The sequence below is a fragment of the Rattus norvegicus genome, chromosome 9 (genome assembly GCF_021556685.1).
Source record: "Rattus norvegicus strain SHRSP/BbbUtx chromosome 9, alternate assembly SHRSP_T2T, whole genome shotgun sequence".
Lineage (NCBI taxonomy): Eukaryota > Metazoa > Chordata > Mammalia > Rodentia > Muridae > Rattus > Rattus norvegicus.
Genome location: NC_141542.1, coordinates 83561790 through 83582993, shown reverse-complemented (window position 1 = coordinate 83582993; position 21204 = coordinate 83561790). Strand labels below are relative to the sequence as shown.

Below are 21204 nucleotides of genomic sequence, written 5' to 3'. Positions count from 1 at the left end.
TCTTTTTGTTCTAGAGCTTTTAGGTGTGTTGTCAAGCTGGTGACATATGCTCTTTCCTGTTTCTTTCTGCAGGCTCTCAGCGCTATGAGTTTTCCTCTTAGCACAGCTTTCATTGTGTCCCATAAGTTTGGGTATGTTGTACCTTCATTCTCATTAAATTCTAAAAAGTCTTTAATTTCTTTATTTCTTCCTTGACCAGGTTATCATTGAGTAGAGCATTGTTCAATTTCCACGTATATGTTGGCATTCTTCCCTTATTGTTATTGAAGACCAGCTTTAGGCCGTGGTGGTCTGATAGCACGCATGGGATTATTTCTATCTTTCTGTACCTGTTGAGGCCCGTTTTTTGACCAATTATATGGTCAATTTTGGAGAAAGTACCATGAGGAGCTGAGAAGAAGGTATATCCTTTTGCTTTAGGATAGAATGTTCTATAAATATCTGTTAAGTCCATTTGGCTCATGACTTCTATTAGTCTGTCTACGTCTCTGTTTAATTTCTGTTTCCATGATCTGTCCATTGATGAGAGTGGGGTGTTGAAATCTCCTACTATTATTGTGTGAGGTGCAATGTGTGTTTTGAGCTTTAGTAAGGTTTCTTTTACGTATGTAGGTGCCCTTGTATTTGGGGCATAGATATTTAGGATTGAGAGTTCATCTTGGTGGATTTTTCCTTTGATGAATATGAAGTGTCCTTCCTTATCTTTTTTGATGACTTTTAGTTGAAAATTGATTTTATTTGATATTAGAATGGCTACTCCAGCTTGCTTCTTCTGACCATTTGCTTGGAAAGTTGTTTTCCAGCCTCTCACTCTGAGATAGTGTTTGTCTTTGTCTCTGAGGTGTGTTTCCTGTAGGCAGCAGAATGCAGGGTCCTCATTGCGTATCCAGTTTGTTAATCTATGTCTTTTTATTGGGGAGTTGAGGCCATTGATGTTGAGAGATATTAAGGAATAGTGATTATTGCTTCCTGTTATATTCATATTTGGATGTGAGGTTATGTTTGTGTGTTCTCATTCTCTTTGTTTTGTTGCCAAGACGATTAGTTTCTTGCTTCTTCTAGGGTATAGCTTGCCTCCTTATGTTGGGCTTTACCCTTTATTATCCTTTGTAGTGCTGGATTTGTAGAAAGATATTGTGGAAATTTGGTTTTGTCATGGAATATCTTGGTTTCTCCATCTATGTTAATTGAGAGTTTTGCAGGATACAGTAACCTGGGCTGGCATTTGTGTTCTCTTAGGGTCTCTATGACATCTGTCCAGGATCTTCTGGCCTTCATAGTTTCTAGACAGAAGTCTGGTGTGATTCTGATAGGTCTGCCTTTATATGTTACTTGACCTTTTTCCCTTACTGCTTTTAATATTCTTTCTTTATTTTGTGCATTTGGTGTTTTGACTATTATGTGACGGGAGGAGTTTCTTTTCTGGTCCAATCTATTTGGAGTTCTGTAGGCTTCTTGTATGCTTATGGGTATCTCTTTCTTTAGGTTAGGGAAGTTTTCTTCTATGATTTTGTTGAAGATATTTACTGGTCCTTTGAGCTGGGAGTCTTCACTCTCTTCTATACCTATTATCCTTAGGTTTGATCTTCTCATTGAGTCCTGGATTTCCTGTATGTTTTCCACTTTACATTATCTTTGACAGTTGAGTCGATGATTTCTATGGAATCTTCTGCTCCTGAGATTCTCTCTTCCATCTCTTGTATTCTGTTGGTGAAGCTCGTATCTACAGCTCCTTGTCTCTTCTTTTGGTTTTCTATATCCAGGGTTGTTTCCATGTGTTCTTTCTTGATTGCTTCTATTTCCATTTTTAATTCCTTCAACTGTTTGATTGTGTTTTCCTGGAATTCTTTCACGGATTTTTGTGACTCCTCTCTATGGGCTTCTACTTGTTTATTTATGTTTTCCTGGAATTCTTTTAGGGAATTTTGCGATTCCTCTCTGTAGGCTTTTACTTGTTCTCTAAGGGAGTTCTTCACGTCTTTCTTGAAGTCCTCCAGCATCATGATCAAATATGATTTTGAAACTAGATCTTGCTTTTCTGGTGTGTTTGCTTTGGTGGGAGAATTGGGCTCCGATGATGCCATGTAGTCTTGGTTTCTGTTGCTTGGGTTCCTGCGCTTGCCTCTCGCCATCAGATTATCTCTAGTGTTACTTTGTTCTGCTATTTCTGACAGTGGCTAGACTGTCCTATAAGCCTGTGTTTCAGGAGTGCTGTAGACCTGTTTTCCTGTTTTCTTTCAGCCAGTTATGGGGACGGAGTGTTCTGCTTTTGGGCGTGTAGTTTTTCCTATCTACAGGTCTTCAGCTGTTCCTGTGGGCCTGTGTCTTGAGTTCACCAGGCAGGTCGCTTGCAGCAGAAAAGGTGGTCTTACCTGTGGTACCGAGGCTCAAGTTTGCTTGTGGGGTGTTCCTTATGAGCTCTCCGTGGTGGCAGCAACCAGGAAGATCTGCGCCGCCCTTTCCAGGAGCTTCCGTGCACCAAGGTTCCAGATGGCGTTTGGTGTTTCCCTCTGGAATCAGTAATGTGTGCAGAGTGCAGTCTCTTCTGGTTTCCCAGGCGTGTCTGCCTCTCTGAAGGTTTAGCTCTCCCTCCCATGGGATTTGGGTGCAGAGAACTGTTTATCTGGTCGGTCCCTTCAGGTTCCGGCGGTGTCTCAGACAGCAGCGGACCTGCGGCTCCTGGGCCCTCCTCTACGGGAACCCAGAGGCCGTATACAGTTTCCTCTTGGGCCAGGGATGTGGGCAGGGGTGGGCAGTGTTGGTGGTCTCTTCCGCTCTGCACCATCATGCACTTCTTAGCTTCATCAATCTTATCTAGTTTTGGTGGCTGTATATATATTGGCCACATGTGGGGCAGGCCCTGAATGGCTGTTCCTTCAGTCTCGGCTCTAAACTTTGCCTCCATACCCCCTCCTATGGATATTTTTCTTCCCCATTTTAAGGAGGGAAGCATCTGCATTTTGGTCATCCTTCTTCTTGTGCTTCATGTGGTCTGTGGATTGAATCTTGGGTAATTCGAGGTTTTGGGCTAATATCCACTTATCAATGAGTCCATACCATGTGTATTTTTTTTTGGGTTACCTCACTCAGGATAATATTTTCCAGTTAAATCCATTTGCCTACGAATTTCATGAAGTCATTATTTTTGATAGCAGAGTAGTATTCCATTGTGTAGATGTACCACATTTTATGTATTTGCATTTCCCTTATGACTAAAGATGTTGAACATTTCTTTAGGTGCTTCTCAGCCATTCAGCATTCCTCAGCTGTGAATTCTTTGTTTAGCTCTGAACCCCATTTGTAATAGGGTCATTTATCTCCCTGAAGTCTAACTTTGTGAGTTCTTGGTATATTTTGAATATAAGCTCTCTATCAGTTGTAGAATTGGTAAAATTCTTTTCCCAATCTGTTGGTTGTTGTTTTGTCCTAACAACAGTGTCCTTTGCCTTACAGAAGTTTTGCAGTTTTATGAGATCCCATTTGTTGATTCTTGATCTTAGAGCATAAGCCATTGGTGTTTTGTTCAGGAAATTTTCCCCAGTGCCCATGTGTTCGAGATTCTGCCCCCACTTTTTCTTCTATTGGTTTGAGTGTATCTGTTTTGATGTGGAGGTCCTTGATCCACTCGGACTTAAGCTTTGTACAGGGTGATAAGCATGGATCGATCTGCATTCTTCTACATGCTGACCTCCAGGTGAACCAGCACCATTTCCTGAAAATGCTATCTTTTTTCCATTGGATGGTTTTGGCTCCTTTATCAAAAATCAAGTGACCATAAGTATGTGGGTTCATTTCTGGGTCTTCAATTCTATTCCACTGGTCTATCTGTCTGACTCTGTACCAATTCCATATAGTTTATATCACTATTGCTCTGTAAAATTGCTTGAGGTCAGGGATGGTGATTCCCCCAGAAGTTCTTTAATTGTTGAGTATAGTTTCTGCTATCCTGGGTTTTTTGTTATTCCAAATGAATTTGCAAATTGTTCTTTCTATCTGTATGAAGAATTGAGTTGGAATTTTGGTGGAGATTGCATTGAATCTGGAGATTGCTTTTGGCAAAATGTCCATTTTTGCTATATTAATGCTGCCAATCCATGAGCATGGGAGATCTTTCCATCTTCTAAGGTCTTCTTCAATTCATTCTTCAAAGACATGAAGTTCTTGTCATACAGATCTTTCACTTACTTGGATAAAGTCACACCGAGTTAATTTATATTATTTGGTACTATTGTGAAGGGTGTCATGTCCCTAATTTCTTTCTCAGCCTGTTAATCCTTTGAGTAGAGGAAGGCTTGGGTTAATTTTATACCCAGACACTTTGCTGAAGTTGTTTATCAGGTTTAGTAGTTCTTTGGTGGAACTTTTGGGGTCACTTAAGTGACATATCATTTGCAAGTAGTGATATTTTGACATCTTTCTTTCCCATTTGCATCCCTTCGGCCTCCTTTCTTTGTCTGATTGCTCTGGCTAGGCCTTCAAGAAGTATATTGAATAAATAGGGAGAGAGTAGGCAGCCTTGTCTTGTCCCTGATTTTAGTGGGATTGCTTCAAGTTTCTCTCCATTTAGTTTGATATTAGTTACCGACTTGCTGTATATTGCTTTTACTATGTTTAGGTATGGGCCTTCAATTCCTATGCTTTCTCAGCATCTAATGAAATGATCATGTGGGTTTTATCTTTCAGTTTGTTTATATAGTGGATTATGTTGGTTTTCTGTATATTAAACCATCCTTCAATTCCTATGCTTTCTCAGCATCTAACGAAATGATCATGTGGGTTTTATCTTTCAGTTTGTTTATATAGTGGATTACGTTGGTTTTCTGTATATTAAACCATCCCTGCATGTCTGGGATGAAGCCTATTTGATCATGGTTGATGATTGTTTTGATGTGCTCTTGGATTCAGTTTGCCAGAATTTTATTGAGTATTTTGCTTCGATATTCATAAGGGAAGTTGGTTTGAAGTTCTCTTTCTTTGTTCGGTCTTTGTGTGGTTTAGGTATAAGAGTAATTGTGGCTTCATAGAAGGAATTGGGTAGTGCTCCCTCTGTTTCTATTTTGTGGAATAGTTTGGACACTGTTGGTATGAGGTCTGTTATGAAGGTCTGATAGAATTCTGCACTGAACCCATCTGGACCTGGGCTCTTTTTGGTTGGGAGACTTTTAATGTCTGCTTCTATTTCTTTAGGAGCTATGGGGTTGATTAGATGGTTTATCTGTTCCTGATTTAATTTTGGTACCAGGTATTTGTCTAGAAAATTGTCCATTTCCTCCAGATTTTCCAGTTTTGTCGAATACAGCCTTTTTTTTAGTAGGATCTGATGATTTTTTTAATTTCCTCAGATTCTGTTGTTCTCCCTTTTCATTTCTGATTTTGTTAATTTGGATACACTCTCTGTGCCCTCTGGTTAGTCTGGCTAAGGGTTTATCTATCTTGTTAAGTTTCTCAAAGAACAAGCTTCTAGTTTGTTGATTCTTTGTATAGTCCTTTTTGTTTCTACTTGGTTGATTTCGGCCCTGAGTTTGATTTTTTTCCTGCCCTCTATTCCTCTTCGGTGTATATGTTTCTTTTTGTTCTAACAACTTTTAGGTGTGATGTCAAGCTGCTGATGTATACTCTCTCCTGTTTCTTTTGGCAGGCACTCAGAGCTATGAGTTTTCCTCTTAGCACAGCTTTCATTGTGTCCCATAAGTTTGGGTATGTTGTATCTTCATTTTCATTAAATGTTAAGAAGTGTCTAATTTCATTCTTTATTTCTTCCTTGACCAGGTTATCATTGAGTAGAGCATTGTTCAATTTCCATGTATATGTGGGCATTCTCTCCTTTTTGTTTTAATGAGGACCAGACTTAATCCGTGGTGATCTGATAGGATGCCTGGGATTATTTCTATCTTCTTGTATCTCTTGAAGCCTGTTTTTTGACCAATTATATGGTCAATTTTAGAGAAGGTACCATGAGGTGGTGAGAAGAAGGTATATCCTTTTGTTTTAAGATAGAATGGTCTGTAAATTTCTGTTAAATCCATTTGTTTCATAACTTCTGTTAGTTTCTCTGTGTCTCTGTTTATTTTCTTTGTCTATTGTCTGTCTGTTGTTGAGAGTGGAGTGTTGAAATCTCGCACTATTATTGTTTGAGGTACAATGTGTGCTTTGAGCTTAGTAAGGTTTCTTTTATGAATATAGGTGCCCTTGTATTTGGAGCATAGATATTTAGGATTAAGAGTTCATCTTGGATATTTCCTTTGATGAATATGAAGTGATCTAATACCAATACTTCTCAAACTATTTCATAAAATAGAAACAGAAAGAACACTACTCAACACATTCTATGAAGCCACCATTACACTGATACCTAAACCATACAAAGACACAACAAAGAAAGAGAACTTCAGACCAATTTACTTCGTGAATATCAGTGCAAAAATACTCAATAAAATTCTCTCAAACCAAATCCAAGAACACAACAAAATGATCATTCACCATGATCAAATAGGCTACATCCAAGGGATTCAGGAATTGGTTTAATATACTGAAATCCATCAATGTAATCCACTATACAAACAAACTCAAAGGAAAAAAACACATGATCATCTCATTGGATGCTAAAAAAAAAAATCTTTAATAATATACAACACTCATTCATGTTAAAAGTATTGTAAAGAACAGGAATTCAATGGCCATACCTAATTATAATAAAAGTCAATATACAGCAAGCCAATAACCAACATCAAACTAAAGGGAGAGAAACTTGATGCCATCCCTCTAACAAGGGACAAGACAAGACTGCCCACTCTCCCGCAATCTATTCAATAGAGTACTTGAAGTTCTAGCCAGAGCAATTAGGCAACAAAAGGAGATCAAAGAGATATAAATTAGAAAGGAAGAAGTCATCAATATTTGAGAATATGATAATGTACATAAGTGAACCAAAAAATTCCAGCAGAGAACTCCTGTGGCTGATAAAACCTTCAGCAAAATGGCTGGATACAAAATTAACTCAACCAAATTAGTAGCTTTCCTCTACACAAAGAATAAATGGGTTAAGAAAAAAATAGGGGAAGTACACAAGTAATATGAAATATCTTGGTGTGACTCTAACCAAGTAAGTGAAATATCCATATGACAAGAACTTCAAGTCTCTGAAGAAAGAAATTGAAAAAGAACTCAGAAGATGGCAAGATCTCCCATGCTCATGGATTGGCAGGATTAATACAGTAAAAATGAACATCTTGCCAAAAACAATCTATTAAAAACAATGACTTCATGGAATTCTTAGGCAAATGGATGGAACTTGAAAATATCATCCTGAATGAGGTAACCCACTTGTAGTATGATGTCATTATGCAAGTGTAGGAAGGTACAAGATAGAATGAGGCCTGTCATTGGACGAGAAGGAAGTATGGGCAGAAAAAAAGTTTTAGAGAGGAGGAGGAGACTGGAGTAAGAGGGAGAAACAGCCTAGAGAACATGGAGGCTGATGTTAAAATTCCTCTCTGCACCTTTACGAGTTGTTATGAATATTCTTAAGGGATGGATGTGTACAGGGCTTTGTTTGTCTAGGTGGACAGTTGTATATTATCAATTGGATCAGAGGTTATTGTGTTGTGTGTTCTTTCATGTGGTGATTTAATTTAAGTGATTATGTGGTGGCTGGAGACACTGGGCATCCACAGAATTGGGATGTGTATGTCTGGCATGGTGGGAACCAGCCTTGGGAACTAGATGGGTAGAGAGATTGTTGCCAGGCTCAGAGAGTAGCCGTCAGCAATGTGATGTGGGATAGAGCAAAGTGGGTAAGATGCTTTGCTGACTGAGATGAAGATTATCTACCAGGTACCTTGGGGCACTACAATGCCAGATCAAGTGTAGGATAGAAGACATCATTTTTTTATTATGACAGCAACACCCACTCACAAAAGAACACACCTGGCACTCAAGTGACAGGTCCCTTCGGTCCAGACACCGCCCGGACCTGAAGAGACCCCGACAAAAGCTCCCTGCACCCAAATCCTGTGGGAGGGAGAGCTAAACTGTCAGAGGGGCAAACATGCCTGGGAAGCCAGAAGAGACTACACTCTGCCCATATTTCTGACTCCAGAGGAAAACACCTAATGCCATCTGGCACCCCAGTGCACGGGGCCCCCAGAAAAGGCTTTATAGGCCCTCGTGGTTGCCGCCCTCATGGAGAGCTCAAAGGCAGTCCCCCAGGAGCAACTTCAGCTGTGGGACCACAGGTAAGACCAACTTTTCTGCTCCAAGTGACCTGCCTGGTGGACTCAGGACACAGGCCCACAGGAACAGCTGAAGACCAGTAGACAGGAAAGACTACACGCCTGAAAGCAAAACACTCTGTTCCCATAACTGGCTGAAAGAGAACAGGAAAACAAGTCTACAGCACTCCTGACACACAGGCCTATAGGATGGTCTAGCCACTGTCAGAAATAGCAGAAAAAGGTAACACCAGAGACAACCTGATGGCAAGAAGCAAGCGCAGGAAACCAAGCAACAGGAACCAAGACTACATGGTATCATCAGAGCCCAATTCTCCCACCAAAGCAAACACTGAATATCCAAACACACCAGAAAAGCAAGATCTAGATCTTAGACATAGACAGACTAAGAGAAGTCATGAGCCAAATGGACTTAACAGATATTTATAGAACACTCTATCCTAAAGCAAAGGAATATACCATCTTCTCACCACCTCATGGTACTTTCTCCAAAATTGACCATAAAATTGGTCATAAAACAGGCTTCAAGAGATACAAGAAGATAGAAATAATCCCAGGCATCCTATCAGATCACCACGGGCTAAAGCTGGTCTTCAATAACAATAAGGGAAGAATGCCCACATATACGTGGAAATTGAACAATGCTCTACTCAATGATAACCTGGTCAAGGAAGAAATAAAGAAAGAAATTAAAGACTTCTTAGAATTTAATGAAAATGGAGTTACAACATACCCAAACTTATGGGACACAATGAAAGCTGTGCTAAGAGGAAAACTCATAGCTTTGAGTGCCTGCAGAAAGAAACAGGAGAGAGCATATGTCACCAGCTTGACAGCACACCTAAAAGCTCTAGAACAAAAAGAAGCAAATACACCCAGGAGGAGTAGAAGGCAGGAAATAATCAAACTCAGAGCTAAAATCAACCAGGTAGAGAAAAAAAGGACCATACAAAGAATCAACACCCCAACAAAAGTTGGTTCTTTGAGAAAATCAACAAGATAGATAAACCCTTAGCCAGACTAACGAGAGGACACAGAGAGTGTGTCCAAATTAACAAAATCAGAAATGAAAAGGGAGACATAACTACAGAATCAGAGGAAATTCAAAAAATCATCAGATCCTACTACAAAAGCCTATATTCAAAAAAACTTGAAAATCTGGAGGAAATGGACAATTTCCTGGACAGATACCAGTTATTGAAGTTAAATCAGGAATGGATAAACCATTTAAACAACTCCATAACTCCTAAAGAAATAGAAGCAGTCATTAAAGGTCTCCCAACCAAAAGAGCCCAGGTCCAGATAGGTTCAGTGCAGAATTCTATCAGACCTTCATAGAAGACCTCGTACCAATACTATCCAAACTATTCCACAAAATAGAAACAGAACTACCGAATTCCTTCTATGAAGCCACAATTGCTCTTATACCTAAACCACACAAAGACCCAACAAAGAAAGAGAACTTCAGACCAATCTCCCTTATGAATATCAATGCAAAAATACTCAATAAAATTCTGGCAAACTGAATCCGAGAGCACATCAAAACAATCATCCACCATGATGAAGTAGGCTTCATCCCAGGCATGCAGGGATGGTTTAATATATGGAAAAACATCAACATAATCCACTACATAAACAAACTGAAAGATAAAAACCACATGATCATTTCATTAGATGTCGAGAAAGCATTTGACAAAACTCAACACCCCTTCATGATAAAAGTCCTGGAAAGAATAGGAATTCAAGGTCCATACATAAACATAGTAAAAGCCATATACAGTAAAGCAGTAGCTAACTTTAAACTAAATGGAGAGAAACTTGAAGAATCCCACTGAAATCAGGGACTAGACAAGGCTGGCCACTTTGTCCCTACTTATTCAATATACTTCTTGAAGTTCTAGCCACAGCAATCAGACAACAAAAGGAGATCAAAGGGATACAGATTGGAAAAGAAGAAGTCAAAATATCACTATTTGCAGATGATATGATAGTATATTTAATTGATCCCAAAAATTCCACCAGAGAACTACTAAACCTGATAAATACCTTCAGCAAAATGGCTGGGTATAAAATTAACTCAAATAAATCAGTAGCCTTCCTCTACACAAAAGAGAAACAAGCCAAGAAAGAAATTAGGGAAACAACACCCTTCATAATAGTCCCAAATAATATAAAATACCTCAGTGTGACGTTAACCAAGCAAGTGAAAGATCTGTATGATAAGAACTTCAAGCCTCTGAAGAAAGAAATTGAAGAAGACCTCAGAAGATGGAAAGACCTCCCATGCTAATGAATTGGCAGGATTAATATACTAAAAATGGCCATTTTACCAAAAGTGATCTACAGATTCAATGCAATCCCCATCAAAATACCAATCCAATTCTTCAGAGAGTTAGACAGAACAATTTGCAAATTCATCTGAAATAACAAAAAACCCAGGATAGCTAAAACTATCCTCAACAATAAAAGGACTTCCGGGGGAATCACTATCCCTGAACTCAAGCAGTATTACAGAGCAATAGTGATAAAAACTGCATGGTATTGGTACAGAGACAGACAGATTGACCAGTGGAATAGAATTGAAGACCCAGAAATGAACCCACACACCTATGGGCACTTGATTTTTGACAAAGGAGCCAAAATCATCCAATGGAAAAAAGATAGCATTTTCAGCAAATGGTGCTGGTTCAACTGGAGGTTGGCATGTAGAAGAATGCAGATCGATCCATCCTTATCACCCTGTACAAAGCTTAAGTCCAAGTGGATCAAGGACCTCCACATCAAAACAGATACACTCAAACTAATAGAAGAAAAAGTGGGGAAGCATCTCAAACACATGAACACTGGAGAAAATTTCCTGAACAAAACACCAATTGCTTATGCTCTAAGATCAAGAATCGACAAATGGGATCTCAGAAAAAAGCTTCTGTAAGGCAAAGGACACTGTTGTTAGGACAAAATGGCAACCAACAGATTGGGAAAAGATTTTTACCAATTCTACAACTGATAGAGGGCTTATATCCAAAATATACAAAGAACTCAAGAAGTTAGACCGCAGGGAGACAAATAACCCTATTAAAAGATGGGGTTCAGAGCTAAACAAAGAATTCACAGCTGAGGGATACCGAATGGCTGAGAAACACCTAAAGAAATGTTCAACATCTTTAGTCATAAGGGAAATGCAAATCAAAACAACCCTGAGATTTCACCTCACACCAGTGAGAATGGCTAAGATCAAAAACTCAGATGACAGCAGATGCTGGCGAGGGTGTGGAGAAAGAGGAACACTCCTCCATTGTTGGTGGGAGTGCAAACTGGTACGAGCACTCTGGAAATCAGTCTGGAGGTTCCTCAGAATATTGGACATTGCACTACCTGAGGACCCAGCTATACTTCTCTTGGGCACATACCCAAAAGATGCCCCAACATATAACAAAGACATATGCTCCACTATGTTCATAGCAGCCTTATTTATAATAGCCAGAAGCTGGAAAGAACCCAGATGCCCTTCAACAAAGGAATGGATACAGAAAATGTGGTACATCTACACAATGGAATATTACTCAGCTATCAAAAACAATGACTTCATGAAATTCATAGGCAAATGGATGGAACTGGAAAATATCATCCTGAGTGAGGTAACCCAATCACAGAAAAACACCCATGGTACGCACTCATTGTTAAGTGGATATTAGCCCAAATGCTCAAATTACCCTAGATGCACAGAACAAGTGAAACTCAAGAAGGATGACCAAAATGCGAATTCTTCACTCCTTCTTTTAAAGGGGAACAAGAATACCCTTGTGAGGGAATAGGGAGGCAACGTTTAGAACAGAGGCAGAAGGAACACCCATTCAGAGCCTGTCCCACATGTGGCCCATACATATACAGCCATTAAACTAGATAAGATGGATGAAGCAAAGAAGTGCAGGCTCACAGGAACTGGATGTAGATCTCTCCTGAAAGACACAGCCAGGATACAGCAAATACATAGGCAAATGCCATCATTAAACCACTGAATTCAGAACGGGACCCCCGTTGAAGGAATCAGAAAAAGGACTGAAAGAGCTTGAAGGGGCTTGAGACCCCCATATGAACAACAATATCAACCAACCAGAGCTTCCAGGGACTAAGCCACTACCCAAAGACTATACATGGACTGACCCTGGGCTCCAACCTCATAGGTAGCAATAAATAACCTAGTAAGAGACCAGTGGAAGGGGAAGCCCTTGGTCCTGCCAAGACTGAACCCCCAGTGAACATGATTGTTGGGGGGAGGGCTGTAATGGGGTGAGGGTGGGGAGGGGATCACCCATATAGAAGGGGAGGCGTAAGGGTTAGGGGGATGTTGGTTTGGAAATCGGGAAGGGGAATAACAATCGAAATGTAAATAAGAAATACTGAAATTAATAAAGATGAGAAAAAAAGAAATGTTGAGGACTAGTCAAGCATGATGACTCATGCCTATAAACATGCACATGTAAGGCTGAGGTGGGCAAATTGCCTGACTTGAAGCTAGTTTGAGTTGTGGAGTATGTGTAAAGCTAACCTGGGATAGATAAAACTCTGCCTTGATGTCTTAGGATTACTATTGCTGTGATGAAATGCCATGACCAAAGCAACTTGGGGAGGAAAGAATTATTTGACTTATACTTCAATATCACAGTTCATTATCAAAGGAAGAACAGAAACATGAAGGCAGGAGCTAGTACAGAGGCTATGGAGGAGTGCTGCTTACCTGCTTGGTCACCAGGGCTTGCTCAGCTTTATTTCTTATAAAACCCAGAACCACCATCCCAGGGATGGCACCACTCATAATGTGTTGGCCCTTCCCTTATCAACCACTAATTTAAAAACTGTCCTACAAGCTTGTCTATAGCCTGATCATATGGAAGCATTTTCTTAATTGTGGCTCCCTCCTCTCTGATGACTCTAGCTTTCATTAGGTTGACATAAAACTAACCAATACACTCAACAATGACAAAAAAAATAAATGAAGGAAAAAGGAAATATCATTCATTGAGAGTAAGGATACCCGACACCCTCTGTGTCGCCTACATGTGCATGCACAAACACATAGCTGTGTATGCAGCACACTCAGAACAACAGAATTCTGATTGTGGAATATCTTTGAGTCAGCCGCAAATAAACCAAAGAGCAGGAACAGTTATTAAGAGGACAAAGAGCTGTTTGTTTGTTTGCTTGTTTGTTTTTAAACCTTGTGTGAATTGCTTTGAGCTTGCTGACAAATGTATGTTTGGTAAATGCATACATAAGTGACACAGTTTTGAAATTCCCTTTTCTTGTACCTTTGCTTCCCATCTGTGTGTACTTGGAAATGGGACAGCTTTCACACCACCACAAACTTTTACACAGTTACTGCTATCTGCCAAAAGCCATATGTGGCCCAATAAGTGAAGGTTCATTCATAGCAGCGGTCACCTTGAGTAAAACATGTGCTTGGGTTGTACTATCCTGATAGGAGAAATCCAGTTTATTACTCCCACCCAATACTAATTCTGTCCAGGGAACCTGGATTGGCTGCTTAAGGGGCCAGGTATGATTTTTGGAAGATAGCAATAATACATATGTATTATATTGTAAATACATATATGTATATGTATTTGAGAGAGAGAGAGAGAGAGAGAGAGAGAGAGAGAGAATGAGAGAATGAGAGAATGAGAGAATGAGAGGATGTTAGGACATATAGTATTATTTGTAGAAATATAAATTTTTCAGAAACTTATACTGTTCTTGTTTAATTTAGTAAAACTTTTAATACAAATACCTTCAGATTCATGACTAGTATAGTGGATCATGAAGATACTCTGTTGAATATCCCAAAAGATATTATAATTACTTTTAAACAGCGGGAATGAAATGCTGTTTATTAGCCCTTTGGACATTTGCTAACGAGGTTAATATTGTTCCAGAATGTTCTTCAGCAGCAAAAGCAGCACATTATATCACAGACAAGGCCCTCTCTCTACAAGTAGCTGGACAGACGTTGAAGCTGTAATTTAGAGTTATCTCTCTCTCTGCAGAGACAAGAAAATTAAAACAGGCTGAGTTTGCTGATTCAACCACCCTGAATGTTCCAACACTCTTTGAATACCAGCAAGGTAGAACAAGCAACAAATTCCTCGTTTGATCTCTTGATAGGTTCTAGTCAAAAGAAAGATGCATAAAATTAACTGCCTACTCATAGTTCTATAAAAAAAAATAAGTGAATTCTATGCTTAGACTTATGTCCTACTCCCAAGATATCTCAAAAGGTATATTCAATATTCCCAAATTTAAGACAATTCTGCTCCCAGGAATTTTGAGTAAGTGATAACTCAGGTTGTTGTCTCCTTTGGGTGCTCAGAAAGAGGACTCTGGGGGAACACTTGGAATTTCCTGTTGCTTTCTGCCTAGTAGTAGGTTTAGCACGTCTGTGGCCTCCAATCGCCTGAAGCACAGACTTAGATAGAATGAGAAGGCTTCAGGCAAGCAGCCAGAGTCCTCAAATCTGACACGACCTTGCACAGCCAACAAGGACAGAATACTTCTGGATTCTGCAAGCTTTGGCTCTGTCCCTTTGAAAGCACTGGCAACTAAGTTTGCCCTGGCACAGGACTCTTAAGCATTTGCGTCAGGGTAGTTGTCTGAAAGACTCCACTCACCTTCTCCTCTTATGCCAGACTTCAGCACCAAAGTGTCATGGTTTTCATGGTCTTTCTTCAACTCTGTGCAAAAGCCATTAAGTACTCAGGCCCAGGAAGTTTTGGGCTTGGATACTCAGGCAGAGGTGGGTGTTTTCTAACTAAATTTCTAGAATAGTGATGCATTCCTTGTACTCAACATTCCCAAGTCCCAACCGTAAACCCAGACTCTGTTGTGAAAATTTCACTTTGGAAAACCAGGCAGATGAGCTGGCAAGACAGCTCAGCAGAGAGAGGCAGTGGCTGCCAAGGGTGATGTCCTGAGTTTAAAACCAACTCCCACAAGTTGTCCTCTCATCTCTGTATGTGCACCATGACAACACCACCCACCGCCAAGTGAAAGCAAATGTATAGAAAGAAAGAAAAACAGGGAGACCCTTAAGAGAAGAGAATCTTTCCCAAACAGGTAAAAAGGTCAAGGAGAAAATATTTTAAGAATAAGAGTTTAACTGGGTGTGTTGGTACAAGTGTTTAATGCAAGCACTTGGGAGGCAAAGGTACATGATTTTCTGTGAGTTCAAGTCCAGCTAAGTCTATATAGAAAGTTTCAGGACAGTCAGGATTACATAGAGAAACCCTGGTGTGTGTGTGTGTGTGTGTGTGTGTGAGAGAGAGAGAGAGAGAGAGAGAGAGAGAGAGAGAGAGAGAGAGAGAAAGGGAGAGGAGAGAGGGAGAGGAGAGAGGAAAAGGAGAGATGGAGAGGGAAAGGGAGAGGGAGGGAGGGAGGAAGGGAATGAGGAAGGGAGGGAGGGAGGGAGAGAATAATAGAGTTTATCATGAGCCAGGCAGTTTACACTTGTTATTTTCATGACAATCCTTTCTGATATTCCACTTTGCAGTTGAAAGCTGAAGTACATGTCTGCTGCTGATGTGAGAATAGATCATGAGAGTAGAGTGAGCCTATTTAGTGTTTCTTAGGAACTGTGTATTTAATACACATTTTTCACACTTCTGATTCCCATTCTCCCTTCCCTCTCACCCTCCTTCCTTTCTCTTCCATTAATCTTCTCAAGATCAAAGTGCAAACACAGAGTCATTCACTTATGAATAGACAAAAGACTAATCTTCATTACATCATCAACGGCTGACCTGTATTTCTGTTCTAGTCTGTCCCCCCAAACAAGGTACAGCTTCACTGACTGGTACATAGACTGGCTCCCGATAAACTTATGTTGCTTATATGAATAGACAAGTAGAAAAACAGAACAGGGAAAAAAATCTATAGGCAGACCCAGAACATGTAACAATTCACCCAAGAGAGCAAAGATGGGTCCATGCAATTCCCTGAGTATTTATGCTACACCACACACACTCACACAGACAAACAGACACACACACACACACACACACACACACACACACACACACACACAAATATATTCACATGGAGTAAAATCTTAATACTCTGAGGGTCATAGGAGTTGTAGGCTTTGGGAAGTGAGAAATATCAAAGAGCAGAGCCTTCATGAATAGAATTAACACCTGTGGTGGTTTGAATAAGAACCTAGGCTTATAGATTTGAATGCTTGGTCATCAGGGAGTAGAACTATTTGAGAAGGATTAGAAGATTAGGAGTTTGTGGCCACTGAGGGCTGGGCTTGAATGCTTCAAAAGCCCATGCCAGGCCCAGTACATTTCTCCCTCCTCATCCATGGATCAGGATATAGCTCTCAGCTCCTGCTTCACCACATGTCCTAAAGCCGCCATACTCCACATCATGATGGTATTGTACCATACCTTTAAAACTGTAAGCCCCTAATTAAAACCTTTCTTTCATAAGAGTTGTCCTGGTTGTGGTGTCTTAGCACCATGGCTAAGACAACATCTGTACAAAGGAGTCCAGAGGCATCCCCCTCCCCTCCACCACATCAAATTACTGAGAAAACTGGGTCTCAAGAAACATTGAATCTGCCATCACCTCCATCTTCTAGTTTGTGACTTCTAGAATTAAGAGAAACAATTGACTATTATTTATTATCTATATATTCTAATTTAAAAAAAAAACATTAAGTCCTCTAAGCCATAGTATTTTCTTTATAGTAGGTCAAACTGGCAGAATCAATTCCCAACATAAAAATGTTGGGCCAGATAGTCTTTGAGAAACAAAACATTTTCAAAGACCTATGGGAAAGACTTTTCTGAGGTTACAGATTAGGGATTCAGAGCTATCTCCATAAACCAGTACAATCCTCTGTCCATGACCAAAATAGCAGTGAAATCTATTGGCAATGTGGTGTTTGGCTTTGAGGACGTGGAGGAGAGGAGAAGTCAAAGTCTAAATCAATAGATAGGAGAAATGCTGATAACTCTTTAAGCAGGAGAATTTAATCTCTGGGTTGAAAACAAATTTGAGAGAAACGGGATTGAAAAAGACTATTACACATAGAGATGAGGATAGACAGGGTGGCTGATTTTAAAAGTAAAACAATGCTCTTGAATTAAAATGCTTATTTTTCTTTTAGCTAAAGTATGGTTATTTCTATTTTGTGATATTAGCCACAAGTGCTTATTTTAATTCAATCTCTATACTAATTGCTTTACCTCTATTATGTGAAAATCTTCCCTATGATTTTAACTTGTTATTAGTTCTTTGTGAATTTCACATTAGAAACCCCAATCCCACTCATCTCCCCTTCACCCAAAACCTGCCCTCCACCCATGCAACCTCTCCCCTATGACAGAGAAAAACAAAATCCCATTGTAGAAGCTGTAGTATGTCACAGTGTGTCCCATAGAATACCCTTTTGTCCATACCTCTTCGCTTGCAAATGTTCATTGCAAGGGCTCACTGGTCTAGCTTCTGCTACACCATCAATACTGGATCCTCACTGGGACTGTTCTTGGATATCCTGTTGTTGTTGCTTTGTGTCATGGAGATCCTGTAGTTTTGGTTCTGTAGGACCAGGGCTTCATGTATTTTAGCAGTTAATTAATGGGGTAGATATTGGGGTGGACCAATTCAAGGCCCTGCATCTGGACTTAAGAGGTATTTGAGCTGGTTAGCCTACCAGCTCTTCAGCATCCACACTACAGGGACTACTCCTACTTTGGTCCAGCTGCCCATCCAATGCCACTGCCAGAAAGAATCAGAGCCAACTCTCCCACCCTCATGCCCTTGTGGCTGGCTCACCTGCACCCATGCCATCAGGGCCAGCTCTACTGTGCTGCCCAGGTGAGGTGCAGGACCTGGTCTCCCTAGTATTGCAGCAGGCAAAGTGCTGGGCCTGTTATCCTGCCATGATGACCTTGGGGCCAGCTCTCCTGCCTGACATAGGTAACAAGGGTTGAGGAAGAGGGATCTCTCCCTCCCCCATGTCACTGCATGAGAGACAAGAGGCAGGGCCAGCTCTCCCATGCTCTTACCCTCAGAACGGCTCACCTGCAACTCCTACAGCTAACTCTACTGTGCTTCCTGGGTGATGTCCTGGCTGCTCTCCAGAGTATTGCAGCTGGCTGGGCAGTTAGTTCTCCAACTCTCATGCCTTCAGGGCCAGCTCTCCTGTGGTGCCCAGATGAGAGGTGGGGCTGGATCTGCACAGCCTCAGGCATTAATATGTCCCTGAGCAGCAGCCCAGACCAGGGATGACTGCCTGGCCTTTGGTGGTAACAGACCCCCATTGCTGCAGGGCCAAGGATCCGGACATGGTCCCTAATGGCAGCATAGGCTAAGACCCACCATGGCCTTTGGTGGGATCACCAGCTACTCACATCAGGCTGTTCTTCAGTACCCTCAAGACTCCAGTTCTGCCTCTCTTTTTGCCCACATCCTTCTGTTTCTCTTTCTCTTCATTTCTCTACCACTTACTTGCTCCTCTTAATGGGTCTTTGAATGTCTGGAGTAATCTCAGAGGTGGTCTCAAGAGTGCTATGCCCCACCCATACATTATGGGGTTATCTTGGTCATGATCTTCCCCCCATGTGAAGCAGCAGACTGGTGGTCATCTCAGGCTAGCTCTCTGTTTGAGTCCCATGGCGCCAGACTGGTGGTCATCTGGGGCTCATTCCTACCTGGGGCCCATGAGCCCAGGCAGGGTTTGCCTTGTCTCTGGTTTAATCCTGCCCTGGAAGCTCACCCAGGTCTGCATAGAACTGGACTGGTGGCCATCTCAGGCTCACCTTTTTTCAGGGAGTGTTAGTCTACTAACCATTCAGACGTATACAGGTCAGAACACTGAGTATAGACATAGTCTCTCTCCTCTCTGCCACCTCCTGATACACTTGTGACACAGCAGCCACAAGGGTAAAGCCTCTGGAGGCAGCTCCTCCAGCCTAATGACACAGCCATTTTTCTTCAATTCTGAGTAAGCAAAGCCCTAAATGGTATGTTAGACCCGCTAAATTCATGCCTCTCACTGCCTGTCTAACCAACTCACCTCAGAACATCCAGGTGAGCTGCAGCAGTTTTCATACTTTGGGAAGATTCCAGCTGAGCCGTATTCTCTTCACTCCTCCCTTGCTTCTCTTTTAATCAGAGATCTCTGCACTTTAGCCCATTTATTGGCTCCATATTTCTGAGATTTCCTGCTATCTTAATGTGTGACCTGTTAGACAGTGAGGCTGTCTTATTTATTTTCATAACTAGCTAAGTGACTTCCATAGATTCCAAGCGCTGGGTTAACCCCTGCATTATGGCCTAGACGTTATAATGTCCCTTGAGGAATAAATGTTCTGACATTGTCAACAGTTGTTTGTACCATATCAGAACATCAAGCCAGAAATAGGACTTGGTTTTAGACTGTAGACAAATGAAATTCTCTTGTCCTTTAGCCTATTTTAACATCAACTTTAAAAATCCCTTGTGTCGTTTATGAACTCAGGGTTAAATGGTACTGAGGCCAGGAGTTCCCTAAATAGTGTTGCTAAAGGAGGCTTTGGCCTTAGCTAACAAGTTTTTTCTCCAGTGAACAAGAACATGAACCAGAACAAGAGCAAGAGCAGGAAATGAAGGAGAGTTTGGTATCCCATGCTCTCCTCCTTGGGGCCTAGAAACAATTCAAGGGATGACCCAACCTGTCCAGTGAAAAATAGAGGCCTAAGAGGATCAGCTGCTGCAAACACTTCCCAAATGAGTGAGTGGGAACCAAACGAGAGGAAGGGTAAGGTTTTGTTTCCCTGGCAACCTGGGCAGACCATGCCCTCCTCTTAGATTTAGGTGAGGAGACAGAGTCACAACGTTACTGTGTACTGGTCTCCTACCGTGCCCGGAATGGATGCTGTACATATTTTGTCTTGTTTTAGCTTCACAAGGCTATGAGGTGGATGCTATTAATATCCCCATGTTACAAATAAGGAAACAGAGACACAGAGAGATTAAGAAACTGAAGAGGAGATTTTTCAGCTGCAGTCTAGAATGTTCTCTCCTATGCGTTTTCTATGCCAAAAACCAAAGTGAACAAAGAGTGACTCGGGGTCACCACGGCTCAGCTCGTTTTCTTTATGCCATCAGTTTTCTGTTTTCATCTCACTCTTGAAAGATATAATGTTCTCTTTCTCATTAAAAAATAGTAATTATTTTATATGCATGTATGTCTGTGCACCACTTGTATGTTTAGTGCCCATGGAACACCTCAGATTCCATCAAACTGGAGTTACAGGTGTTAGCCACTATGTGGATGCCAGAAATTGAACCCCAATCCTCTGGAAGAGCAGTCAGTGCTCTTAGCCACTGAGCCATCTCTCCAGCTCCTGTTACTCCTACTTTCATAGCTATTCGACCACACCCTTTGAAAACACATATTTTATACAAGGTTAAACGTTTGTGTGTAGAAGAAATTCAATATTTGTGGAATGAAAGAATGAACAAATGAATTATTTTTGCCCTCCTCAGACATAAGCATTCTTCACTTCCTATCGCACCAAATGTAAACTACTTGGTTTGATATTTAGTACACATAAAAATGCCAGTCATCGACTGCCAATGACCATAGCACATCTGTGAGCCTGGCCCTTTGCAAGCACGGATCCAGCACGGATCCACTGGATCTCCATCTGAGAACTTCAGACCCAGGAAGTCTCAGACATAAATTTGCACTACACTCTCTGTCAAAGTCTTGCCCAGATTGTCTCCCTCTTGGCCTGGATTTCCTACTTTCCAACATAAACTTTCCAGTTAGACAGGTTCCTTTACTCATTGTTTCCCTTCTTCCTTCTGGCGAGCTTTCCTGATTTCATTACACTCCCCAGATCCCATCTTTTTCCTCATCTTTTAATGTTCATGTTTATGCATGTTCATTGACGTAAGGCTCTGGCTGACATTGAAGTTTTACTAC

The 21204-nt window shown here is 41.0% G+C and overlaps 1 long non-coding RNA gene and 1 other non-coding gene across 5 annotated transcripts in view; both read right to left on the bottom strand.

The window, feature by feature from the left end:
• The window catches only part of LOC134480586 (uncharacterized), a 49871-nt gene that overhangs the window by 21526 nt on the left and 7141 nt on the right, over positions 1-21204 (bottom strand). The window contains exons 1-2 of one of the 4 annotated variants that reach the window (XR_015629613.1): positions 19309-19473; positions 17690-17828 (exon numbers count right to left, since the gene is read on the bottom strand). The exons of 1 other annotated variant lie outside the window; for it this stretch is intronic. This is a non-coding gene — a long non-coding RNA (uncharacterized LOC134480586). Of the gene's footprint in view, positions 1-14896; positions 14982-17689; positions 17829-19308; positions 19606-21204 lie in introns of those variants that run through there. 2 more of the 4 variants (XR_015629615.1, XR_015629616.1) reach the window with 2 other exon arrangements.
• Positions 19064-19195, bottom strand: LOC120094910 (small nucleolar RNA SNORA17). Its single transcript, XR_015630038.1, has one exon. It is a non-coding gene; the product is annotated as a small nucleolar RNA SNORA17 (small nucleolar RNA).